The 12,585-nt window shown below is 49.0% G+C and overlaps 1 protein-coding gene across 1 annotated transcript in view; it reads left to right on the top strand.

The window, feature by feature from the left end:
• The first annotated feature begins 220 nt into the window (after window positions 1-220).
• The window catches only part of CMKLR1 (chemerin chemokine-like receptor 1), a 28,606-nt gene continuing 16,241 nt past the window's right edge, over window positions 221-12,585 (top strand). The window contains exon 1 of the mRNA XM_011377792.2: window positions 221-239. The gene's annotated coding sequence lies outside the window, so the exon portion shown is untranslated. The remainder of the gene's footprint in view (window positions 240-12,585) is intronic.

Genomic DNA, 12,585 nt, shown 5'->3' with positions numbered 1-12,585 from the left:
TTGGGTTGACTTCTTTTTTTTTTTTTTTTTAATGTAACAAAGTTATGTATCAGCAGAGCTCAGAGAGACAGTGCAGGCTGTGGAGGCGAGTGTCGCAATCTTGGCACACCCCTTGTCTACACTGCCCACTTGCCTGCCTGCCGCTTTCTTATAGAGCCTGGAGACAGATTTGGTAAACCTGGCTGTGTCCTGTGTCTTGGATAAGGAGCCTGGGGTCCTTGTTACCCTCTGCTGAACTGGTAAAACTATATCTTCTCACTCATGGGCACCCCTTACTTCTTTGTGCAGGGACTAGAGAGTCCACTGGAAAGGATAGGGTAGTGCTGGCCGAGTTGATGTGGGGAGAAGCACATCTCATCAGAGTGTGCCTGGGGAGGCAGGATGGTGGAATGCTCAGAGTTTTTAGAGTCCAACTTCTTGGCTTCATATTCCTTGACTTCCTAGCTAGGTGGGCTTAGTTTTCTCATCTATAAAATGAGAAATGATACTACTTCACAAGGTTTTTGAGGTGGGGACAGGGGAAGATAAATCTAGGGGAAGCACATTTTATTTTACCCTTTTTATCAGTTTATTTTTTGATATTCACCACAGCTGGTTGTTTAAAGGAAAGAATCTGGAATTAGGGAAGTTGGAATTGGGAGTCCACATAAGGAACATGCTCAGCTCAGGCCAAGTGCTCAGTAAGTGTATGATGTTTGCTATTTTGTCACCAGCTGTCCCTGTCTCTAGTGATGGAGTGAATTGAGTGAGAGGTTCTGCCACTTTCTGCCTTCTTGCTGAGGCACTTTGGGCAAGTTGTTTCACCTTGTTGGCAGGTGTGTTCTTGAAAACTGGAACTGTGTTAGCACTCTCTCAGGTGGTTGTGAGGATGCAGGGGTGACATCCCAGGTGCCCCTGGCCCAGGCAGTGATAAGTTTCTGGAACCTTCTGAAAGACCTCTCTGGATGACATCTGGCTCCACTAAGAGTCTTAGTGGCCAGCTTGTTTCTTCCGTAGGGTGTTACGGAAATTCTGGGGGCATCTTCGGTAACTCAAGTTTCTTGGGAACTCCAAAGCTCATGGGGTCCTGAACTGTCCCCCCAACCTGGGGTGCAGAGCAAGGCCACTGTGAGGGGCCAGGTCAAAGGCTGGCTGGTTGGCCCCTGTCTTCTCTATGCACTGCCTGCTCCTGTGACCCCTTCTCTTCTGCCTCTTCTCTCTGCCTTCCTTTCTTCTGTAGCCAGTGCTTTGAGCCAGCTGTCACCTTCCTGAGCTTGAGTGGAACATCTTTGGGCAAAACTAAGCACTTACCCATCCCCAGTAGAAGGGTCCTCGAGGCCCCAGGTGCTGGCTGGGTTCTTGGTGGCTTCCTCCTTCTGGGAGCTGGCTATGTTCAGAGGTGATTCCTCAACTGTAAGGCGGGGGTGGTAATCAGGGCTGTTGGGTGTCTGGGGTGAAGCGAGGGACATGAAGGACCCTGAGGGCTGACGGTGATGGTTCTCATGGCTCAGCATCTCGGTGGTTTCTAAGGTCTTTGATCTTGGCTATGCACTGCAGGGGCGGGGCCTTCGGAAACATGCACCAGCAGAGAAGCAGGGAGGAGAGAGACAAAGTCTCCTCTGTCAGCTACTTGGGGCCCGCTCTTGGGGAGGCGAGTTGGGAAGAGGTGAGTGCTGTAAAGAGGGAGATGAAGACTCCTGCTTGGTGGCACCCTGTCCCTGGCCAGGATTTGTTTCATGAGCAATGGGTGGAAAATTACTTTGGATCCTTTTCTGAGGGGCCGGGAAGGCTATGGCCAGTTCACCGAGGGGAGAGGTTTCTTCAAACTCTGGGTGTGCGATCAGTGCTTTATTTGGAAGCAGAATAAAAACAGAAAAGAACTTTGAGTTGGTGGCTGCTTGAGGCTGCTCATCACTCCCATGCTGGATCCAGAACATGGCTCCTTACCGGCTTAGGTTCCGGCCTCTGAGATCAGGGACAACACCGGAAACCTGCCAGCTGGCCTGTCATTGCCCTTTTCTCTATGGAGCCTGCCTCCTCCAGTCTGACTGGCTTCTTTTCTGGGAACGCACAGGATCCAGCTCTACCCTTTGGGGTTGATGAGGAGCTTTGGGCATAAACCTGCCTTCCTCACATTGTAGATAGTTTCATTCACCCGCAGAATTCATTCCTGATCCCTGATCCCCACAATGGTCCTGTGAACTATTGTTATCTACCTTTGATAAATGTGGAAACTGAGGACCAGGAGTTGCAACAGCTGTTGCAGCTGGATTAAGAACCAAGTTTCCATGACTTTCTGTAAAACTTTGTACCATAGCCATGGCCCTGGCTTTGTGGAGATTGATGGTCTAAGTGGCTCTGAAATATTTTCTTGATGGATTAAAAGAGAGCATAGCCAGTACAAAGGGGCGGGGCTTAAAACTTGCTTGCTCATCATAAATGATAGGGCTTGAGAGCCCCAGATACTATTAAGAATAAGTGAAAAATGATACATAGAATGATTGATTGTAACATTATAACACATACATGATGCTGAATTGTAACAGGAAGGGACTGGAAACAAGCCAAATACCCACCCCCAGGAGACTGGTTAAGTAAATGATGGCAAATCCGACATGGAATACTATGCAGATATCAAAAAGGTTAGATTCTTTTTTTATATACTGATAGGAAATCATCTCCAAGATATATCGTTAGGTAAGAAAGACAAGTTGCAAATTAGCGTGTATAGTTTATTACTTTTTATGCAAAACAGGAGTGAAATTAGGATATGCATTTGTATTTGCCTAAAGAAACTCTGGAAGGAGACATGAGAAACTAATAAGGGTTGATGGGTGCAGTGAGGAGTGGTTGGGTGGTGGCAGAGTAGATATAGAATTTGCATTGTAACTTTTTTATAATTTTCGATTGTCTAGAACATCCTAAATAGACAGAGTTGTGTTGCCTAGTCAAAATTTTAAATTAAAAAAGCCAAATTAGAATTGTGAATAGATACCCATGAGGCTAATAGTAAGTGCTATTATGAAGTATTATTGTAAACTCTAATGTTCATGTCCTTCGTCGCCATTATCTCTTTGACCATCGCATGAACACATTTGGGATTTTAAACCTAGCTTTACCCGACTCCAGCTTCTTCCATGTCACAGGAGAAGGTTCCTTTCAGCCCACTCTGAGCCAGCCTGAGAGGGTCTCGTTTGGAGTTTATGCAGGGCCCACTTCTCTCTCTAGTATCCATGTCATCCTGGTGGCTGGGATGTGTTCCTGTGGCCCCCTGTGGGTGGTCCAGTTATTGTCTCATAGTGGACTTGCCATATCATTCCAAGAGAACCCTTGAACCCTTGGAGAAGCGTTTGCAGGAAAACAATATATTTTTGTGGGCTCTCCTTGAGGCTAATATCCAACGGACAGAGAGAACCTCTAGAGAAGATAATGACTGAAAACTGATAGGGCTTTTAACCAGTCTTTTCCCTGCCAGGACCTCTCTAAGCACTGCCCCGACCCCACCACCAAATTGATTGTGTGTTAAAAAACACTTACCATTTCCTGTTAATATTAACCAAAGACACTGACAAGCTCCCATCACATATTCTGGTCAGCATGCGGTAACCAGTTACCATGTAGCTCTGTCTTTCCATCTCAAAGCAAAGGCCCCTCATATTTCCACTGGGGTCACACCTGGCCCCTCGCTCTTCGGGAGTTTTGGAAATCCCCCAGGGCCACCCTTACTGTGCTCTTAGACATGTGTGGAAATAAACAGAAAACGCCCCACACCCTCTACTCTCCAAGCTGCTTTGGGCCTCCTCAGAAGGATGACCATTCATGAGGCTGTTTCTTTGCCCACTCTGGGGAGGGGGATCCCTCAGGTCCTCCTGAACTTTCTCACGAGTCAGGCTAAAGGTCCCTCTTCCCCTTCCTCTTTGTCTCTATGTCTCTTGAGTTTTTCGTATTTGCGCTGCCTTTGTCTTTATTTCCCGCTCTTGCAGTTTTGCTGTTTCTGTCACTCTCCCTGTCATTGTGTCTCTGTTTCTGTCGTTCTCTCTCTTCTGAATTCCTACCTGTCCTTGTCCCTCTCCCCCATATTTCTCTGTCTCCTCTTCCCTCCGTTTTCTCCACTGCCCTTCTATCCTCCCATTTCGGTCTGTCTACAGCGTGGTGTCATCCTCCCTTCCTTCTGCCCTCTCTCTGTCCCCCTCTCAGCTTCCCTCCTCCCCACTGAGATCACTGCCTCCCCCTCCATCAAGCCCCTGCCCTCCTGGGGCCTAGAGTGAAGAGGACTCTTCTCTCAAATCCCCCAGCGCTGAGGGGCAGGGCCAGCTTCATGGACATGTGACCAGGGCAGCCACACGAGCCTCAGAAGGGCCAGTGCTGGGCTTAATGCTCTATAGCTGCCGTCTTGAAATTCGTAATGTTCTCTAAATAAGGAGCCCACGTGTTCACTTTGCACCAGGCCCCAAAACGTATGCAGCTGTTTCCACTGAGGGTTGTGAATTTCCTGGGAAGAAACATACTGGGGTTGAGCTGCAGGGTCCACTTTCTAGTCTCACTTCTGCTCCCCGTCCACCCAATAGTATGTGACACCTGGACGTGCCTTGAGCCTTCCAAGGCACTCTCAGTAGGTGGTTGTCCTTCAACAACAGAAGGTAGTGGCCAGGTTCACTCCCAGGTTACAGTTGAGAGGAACCTGGGCTCACAGAGAATAAGCCACCTGCCCAAGGGCCTACGGCTCATGAGCCTGGACGGAAGAAAGCTGACTCTGAAATATGGGCGTTCGGGCTGAAACCACCGGGGCCTTGGCAGGCCCCTCTTTTATCCGTGAGCTAAGGCTCAGTCTTTACATCTATGGAATAGAGGTGAAGAGAGTAGCTGTGCCTGTGCCAACAAGTATCTAAATTCTGGAAAATTCCTGACGTAGGTGCCTAGCGTGTGGCTACCTTCTTAAATAATAGCCCTGGCTTCTGTGGCCTCAGTTTCCTCATCTGCCAATGGGGATCAACAGGGCCCTTGAGAATTTAAGGACACAGGCAAGTTCTCAGCACAGGGCCCAGCATAGGTGGGTGAGTGAGGTCAATATCAGGAGCTTCTATTCCTCCCTCTGGGGCAGAGGAGTGGGTGATCCGTGATTAGGGAAACCATGTGGTTTCTTATCCAAATGAGGGCACTTTGAGAGTGAAAGGGACTCTCCTAATAAGTACGTTGGGACAAGAGGTGTAAACCGTCATGACATGGGTCATGAGTTCCATGTTAGCATCCTGTTTCCACAGAACATGGTAACAGACAAACAAGTGTCAGGGAGTGAGCATAATGATGCCCCGGGCCTGTGGCCAGTTGGTGGAGAACACGGCTGGGTTCTAGCATTTGCTATAGCGAATAGTGTCCTGCTTACCGCTGCTAAAAACACGAAGATGCCAGTTCAGATAAACGATGTCAAAGAGAGCGCCGTGAAGGCCACCTAGTTCAGGCCCTCTGCTAAATGTTCTAGAAATGTCTTCAGATTAAGCCAGTAATGCATAAACTTGGATGTCTAGACTGAAAGACATAGTCACTCCTTCCCCGTCACATCTAGGAAAAAATGTGGCTCTTATTAAACTGCCATTTGGGGCAGTGTCACCAGCTTATGGAGAGGCATGTTGTGTTCAGGCAGCCAGTGTTTGGATGCCTCTTGAAACCTCAAGGCTGTGTCTGTGGTCAGGATGTCACTGAGGATGCTGATCACCACATCACACTGTGTGCTCCCTACAGGGACCTCTAGAGAATGTCTTTCTGCTGCTGGCCCTCGGAGGGCTTGTCATTCCCTAGAGGGTTTGTTTTTAGCCAGGGTAAATGGCTTCCCTTTTCCAGACTGGGCGTCTGGGAGTCCGCTGTGTGGCCCACCCTTGTTAAGTATTTAGGACATTACTTATCGTCTGCATTTTTCCCCTCGGCCTTGGCTCCGTTTTCTATCCCCACCCACGTTTCCCTTCCTTCTTTCACTCTCCCTCTTAATTTATGTTCCCCTGGGTTTGTGAGCCTCTTTTGAGATTTTTTCCGCCTCCTTCCTGGACCAAGCCAATATATAGACAAATCTGCAAGAACAAAACATCCTGTGGCACCCCTGCCCTTCCCAGGGAGAGCGGTCCCACCTGGTTGGGGGCCAGCAGGCAAGGGGTTAAGAATAATACAGAGGAAGTGCTGGCGGGAGGTTCAAGTGAGGAAGTGGCCAGCCGCTGCCAGGGGAAGGGGGTGGTCACTTATTTCGTGTGACTACAGGCAACTGAAGCAGGCTGGAGGTGAAAGCGGCAGGTTGCTCTAGTTCAGTTTCGCCAAAAAAGGAAGAGCTTTCTAATGACTTGATGGTTTTTTCTAGAAGTTCTGCAGTGGGGGTGGGGGAGAAGAAAGAGGGACGACCTGTTCCGGAAAATGGCCGAACCCAGAGAGAGGTTGTTTCTGTTTATTTTATTTCTGAGCACTGACTCCAGTGCTCAGGGGAGGCCCGTGGGGAGGTCCCAGGTAGAGGGCCCCCACCTCCGTTTTGAGGTGACACTAGGGCTCTGAAAGGCAAAGGGCAGCCCTTCCCGGTGTCTGAGTGATGATGACTTATGCTTGTCTCCCCCCACCACGAAGTAAGCCCCACCCGGCTCCGTTTTTTGCCCACTTTGCTTTTTATAGCGTTCCCATGCTTAGCGCAGTGCCTGGCACACCATAAAGATTTGTCAAATTAATTGAATTATAAAAAAAACAACAACAAAGTTTATGATGGCAGAGTTAAGATTCAAACTCGGCATTATCTGACTGACTCCAGCAGTAGATGGCACTTTTGCTGGGCTCCGTACAGGAAGGGTGACCAACCTGTCTCGATTTGCCTAGAACATTCTGATTTGAGCGTTGAAAGTCCAGCATCTCAGGACTCCCCTAAACTAGGATGACTGGTCATCTCGTACACCCTTCAGATGTGATCTCATGCAATCTTTCCACTGACTCACTCTGCAGGTGGGGAGACAATTATGCGACCCAAGTTTACTCAGTAAGCGAGAGGCTGGGCTGGCATCTGCGCCTGGCTTTGCCGCAGCTTCGTGGGGCTTGGTTCCCGGCTGCACTGAGCCGCTTTTCTTTTTCTATGACTTGTGGCAGATTCTTCGATCCTAAAGCCTCTCCAGCAACAGCTTTCAGGATTCTGGAATTTCCTCTGGGCTTCAACCAACTGTTTTTTCATTGAGGGTGGGGAGCAGTTTTCCCAGCAAGACCCTTCCTGGGGCAAGGCTTGAGCTTTTCTTTGGGAAAGGTGACAGTGCAGTGGTAGGGTTGAGGAGGAGGGCAGCTTGTCTCTCTTCCCCCGGTGCCTGGGAACAGGATGGGATCTCACATTCCCTCTGACCTGGTTGCTGGCAGTAGCACCAGCCCTTTCATCAGCTGCCTGGGCTGGAGCCAGAGAATTCCAAGGCGCCAGACTTGCCTGAATGCCCCAGGGCGCCTGTGCCTGGGGCTGCTGCCTGGGTGGGGTGCAGGTAGGGCGGCTCAGGGCTCCAGGATCTCTCAGGGGTCCACCTGGCCGGGCAGGCCTCTGCAGCCTCCTGCCTGCCCTAGAGGCTGGTGTGTGCCATCTGCCATTCAGAGGTGGGTGAGTTGGGTCTCTGAGGGCTCTTCGAGGTGGGATTGCCCTGCAACCCTGCCAACCCTCTACACTGATGGGGTCGGTGGGTGCATGAATGCAGGGTTCTACTCCTAGTGAGGTCCTTCGTGGGCAAGTCACAGAACACTGAGGGCAGTCACAGTGACTGAGCCTGTGGGCTGTGGTGTCAGAACAGCCCAGGTTCAAATGTCATCTCTGCCCCTTCCTAGCTATGAGATCTTGAGTTAGTGGGCTTGCTTCTTTGTGCCTCCGTTTCCCCATCTGCCAAATGAAAATGAAAATACCCACTTCGAAGGTTTGCTCTGAGTAGAGGCACTGAGTGTGCTGTTGGCGCCTGATAAGTGGAGGTCAATGTCATCATTTCCAGTTTCTCAGTTTCGGTTCCCCTCACCCCAAGGCTGTACCCGGGGACACCATGACCAGCTAAAGGCTTCTGAGTCCCCACGGAAAAGTCTTGCTGGTGAGACATAAGGGAAGTCAGAGGGACAGGAAGGGACATTGCTTAAATACTTGTCGCATCCTTGTAGTGAAAGGAGCTGTCAGCCCATTGGGATGCTTGGAAACCCTGTGATAAGGACAGAAGATGTTTATCTATCTATCTATCTATCTATCTATCTATCATCTATCTATCTATCTATCTATCTATCTATCTATCTATCTATCTATCTATCTAATCTATCTATCTATCTATCTATCTCTATCTATCTATCTCTATCTATCTATCTCTATCTATCTATCTATCTATCTATCTATCTATATCTATCTATTTATTTATTTTCAATCACAGATGACATTCAATATTATATTAGTTTCAGGTGTACAGCATAGTGTTTAGATACTTACATAACTTAAGAAGTGATCCCCTCGATAAGTCTAGTACCCCCTTGACACCATCTGCAGCTATTACAATATTATTGACTATATTCCCTATGCTGTACTTTACATCCCTGTGACTGTTTTTATAACTGGTAATTTGTACTTCTTAATCCCTTCACCTTTTTCACCCAACCCTCCCATCTGGCAACGAACCGGAGAAACGTTTTAGACAGCTGTGCGGCTTGCAGCTGAGGCCTCTTAGAACGTGGGCTCTGGACTCCCGCAGATCCGAGTTTGAGTCCTGCTCCCACCTGGCGCTGGCTGGTAATCTCGATTAGGTTCCTTTCAGAGCCTCATTTTCAACACTTGTTGAGTGGCGATAATAATCATGTCCTTCTGGGGCGGAGGACACAGGGAGATAAGGAAGACCAAGCGCCCAGCCCGATGCCTGGAACATGTCAGAATGATCGTTCTCTTTCTTCTTGTTATCACTCTGCTGCCTGCTGTGCCTGGATTTGTGTTGCGTGTACGGCGAGGCTGGGGGCGGGGGGAGCAGAGGGGACAGGAAAAGGACAGTAGAGGGAACTGCAAGAGCAAAGGCTCAGAGCCACTGGGCCCCTGGAGCAGAAGGGAGTGGGTTGGCAGAACCCAAACGGAAGGACTCGGGCTCCCACTTGGGTTGTTTCCATCTTTTGGCTATTGTTAAAAAAAAAAAAAAAAAATGCCATGTTGATTTCTGAAAACCAGCCTGAATTTTGGAGAGCAATTCTTGTGTTAAACTCTCAGGGTCTCCCTCAGTAGCCCCTCCCTGACTCCAGCTGGGGGCTTCCTGTGAGTCCTGCATCCCTGTTCTGGGTCAGTGACCCCAGGTTGCTGACCTCACCAGAGTTGGCCAAAGGGGATGGAGACCAGTGTTCACACCCAGGGGCCCTCCCTTCCTCTCCTGGCAGCTTATCTTCACACGGTCTTGGTCTCCCGTCCTGCGCTGCCTTTTCCCCTTAACACCCCCTCCCTGGAGCTCCTGGAGCGTCAGTATTGCACACATGCACACACGCACCCCCACCCCCACCCCCACCCCCACATACATGCATTTAGCCTTTTGTTTTTCACCAATAGTGAGATAACAAGAGCCAGGATCTAGTCTAAGCGCCTTATTTAATCCCAGAACAGTTCTATGTAAGAGGCATTGTTTCCCACACTTTACAGATAGGGATAAGAGGCATAGGGCAGATAAATGATTCTCTTTAGACCCCACAGCTAGCCAGGGTTAAACACAGGCAGCCATGCTCCAGAGTTGAGTGCTCAGCTCTATTTAGTAAAGGCTTTGCACCCACCAAGGCTCAGCTCAAATATCACCTTCTCTAAGAAGCTTCCCTGATTCACCCAGCCACCATCTCTGCTTTGTACAGAACCAGGGCCACGAATTCAGCAACTTATAAGGCCAGGCAGGAGACATGAATGACTAATGTAGTGACATTATTCACTTTCCCCAAAGACATTCATGCTCTCTCATTAAAGCTGAAAATGAGAATGACTTGGTTCATCTTTCTGTCACCAGGATGCTCTTATTTCTATAATAGCAATGACACAAGGCAAGCTCTTGTGTCATTGCTATTATAGAAATAAGAGCATCCTGGTGACAGAAAGACGAACCAAGTGGTGGACTGCAGCTGGCTCGTTGGCCCAGCATCAAGGAGATAATATGGAGGGATGGGGACTGAGGAGAACCTCAACCAGTCTGTAATGCAGGCCCAGTATGGCCAGTTTGCTGGAAGTCTGGACTTTAGGGGACATCTCCAAGCACTGACCATGCCATGATCTTTTCCTGTACCCGCCTCCCTCATGTGGGGATAGAGACTGGGCCATCGGACTCCCACAGCATCTAGTGAGAAGTGTGGCACTTAGAAGATGCCCATGAGCTGCTTTTTCAATTGATGTTTGAACACAGGGATCCATGCTGTTTCCTCAACCCGTTAAACCTGTGCCTGCCTCAGGGCCTTTGCACTTGCAGTCCCCACTGCCTGGAGCTCTCTCCTATCAGATAGTCAGGCCTTTCTCTCCCTTTTTTCAGGTTTCTACTCAAAGGTTACCTTCTCAGCGAGGCCTTCTCTGAGCACTCTACCCAAAATAGCCCTCCTATCTCTACGTCCCATTCCTCTTCATATTTTATTTGTAGCACATGTCCCCACCTGCCATTACATTCATTTTATTTTTCAGCATTTACATAGTGCTTCTAGTGAACCATGTATACTTAGAAACATGACCGATGGAAACTCATTTAGTCCTCGTAACAACCCTGTGAGGGAAGAGCTATTATCACCCTTATTTTTCAGTTAGGAATACTGTTACAGAGATGTATGGTGACTTGTCCAAGGTCACACAGCTGGTGCGTGGCAGAGCAGGGATTCAAACCCAGGCAGTCTGGCTCCAGAGGCGTTTCCCTTCTTTATTATGCATTTTAAAAATCTGTTTGTTACCCTTTCCGCCCCCTTGAGAATGCCAGCCCCCTCCAAGGATGTGTCCTTGTGTTCCCTGCTGTATCCCCAGGACCCAGATCTGTGCCTGGTACATAATAGATGTTTAATAAATATTTCTTGTAAGGATGGAGGAAGGAAGACAGGAGGATCAGGGCACCAGAGGGAATCCTTCTGAGTTTTCCATTAGCCGAATGTCAAGGCCACCTTGTTGGAAGTTTCTCAGCTTCCCGGAGAGTTGGAGTCAGCCTGTCTAAGAGAGGCCTCATCCTGCCCTCTCTCACCCTCCCTTGTCCTCCAGTAGGGCCTCTGTTTTCTGACCTCTCCCAGGCAAAGGTGCCAAACCGCACTCCTGGAACCCCAGGCCCATGCTGAGCACATTTCCTCCCACGACAGGGCCATGGAGGAGAATGTTCCAGGCTGCAGCCAAGAAGTCTCCGGAACGAGATGGCCTGGAATGAATGGGGCTGTTGGGCAGCCAGCGAGGGGCCTGAGTGGGGCTGTCCTAGGCCAGATGTGCTCAGGGCCTAAGTGCTGCTCAGGGGACGAGCAGATGGGACATGAGAGGAAAGCTGGGAAGGGGACCTGATGCTGCAGCCTCTTGGTGTCTCCAATTTATCCAACATTCCCTGACGTCAGACCCTGTTTTGAGCAGTTCCAGAGAAGGTTGGTGCTCTGCCTAGTCCTCCTTGGACTTTAAAATAGGGGACCCCTCTGAGGGAGCAGTGGGAATATGTTTTCCAGTTTCTCCTTTCCTATAATAGTAATAAGAATTGTGATTGTGACAGGCATGATGTCAAGCACTTCACCAGCCTCATTTCATTGAATCCTCATGTTACTGCATTAAAGAAGGTTTGTTGGCCTGCACTCATCAAACCCAAATGAGACACAAACAGGAATTTGCAGCAAAGAAATTACAGATTTACTGTTTAAGGAAAGGGCTCCAAGCCCAGAGACACAGTGAGCTAGTGCTCAAAGACCTGGCTCCTCAATGGCCTCTAGGAAATGAGTTATCTAGGGGAAAAGTTATTAGTTACAGTAGCTAAGGGAGTTGGGGTCATGGGCTCTCCTGATTGGTTGGGACTAGGGAGGGAAGCAGTTGATCATTGCATCAGGTCATGGGGTCAATCATGGTGTCACATTCTGCCTTCACGGGTCTGGAGCTGAAACACAACCGAGGTCAAGATGTTATCTTTAGTTTGATGGAAACTCTGTTTCTGTGGTCTACAGGCCTGCGGCTTTGTTCCTAAGACTGATGCTGACCAGATTCTGATGTCCTAAGGGCTTCGTGATTAAGGAGTGGTCATGCAGTACGTGCACAGGTGGGAGGATAAGGAAAGAAAAGAAGCAAGTGAGTCACGGTGCTATCAGGTGCTATCAGACGAGACGAGGCCAGTTCGAATCAAGAAGAAAGAAAAGAGAAAAAGTCATTGTAAAGAAGTGAAACTTTTGCACAGTTACATTCACAACTCCCAGAGATAGATGCCACAGTTGTGGAGTCCGAGGCTCAGAGAGGCGAGGTAACCTGGACAAGGTCACACAGCTTGCATGCGATGGAGCTAGATTAAAACCTAGTGCTAACATGATTTCAGGGAAAACCAGGAGAGGAGGAGCCAGAAGCCCGGCCTGGAGCTCCTTATTTTACACAGTGCTCACTTGCTGAGAAAGATTATGAAACTTGTCTGAACCTCAGTTTTCTCATCTGTGAAA

This window comes from Pteropus vampyrus, unplaced genomic scaffold, assembly GCF_000151845.1.
Source record: "Pteropus vampyrus isolate Shadow unplaced genomic scaffold, Pvam_2.0 Scaffold322, whole genome shotgun sequence".
NCBI lineage: Eukaryota > Metazoa > Chordata > Mammalia > Chiroptera > Pteropodidae > Pteropus > Pteropus vampyrus.
Note: the sequence above shows the minus strand (reverse complement) of the source record. Positions and strands in the feature narration are given on the sequence as shown.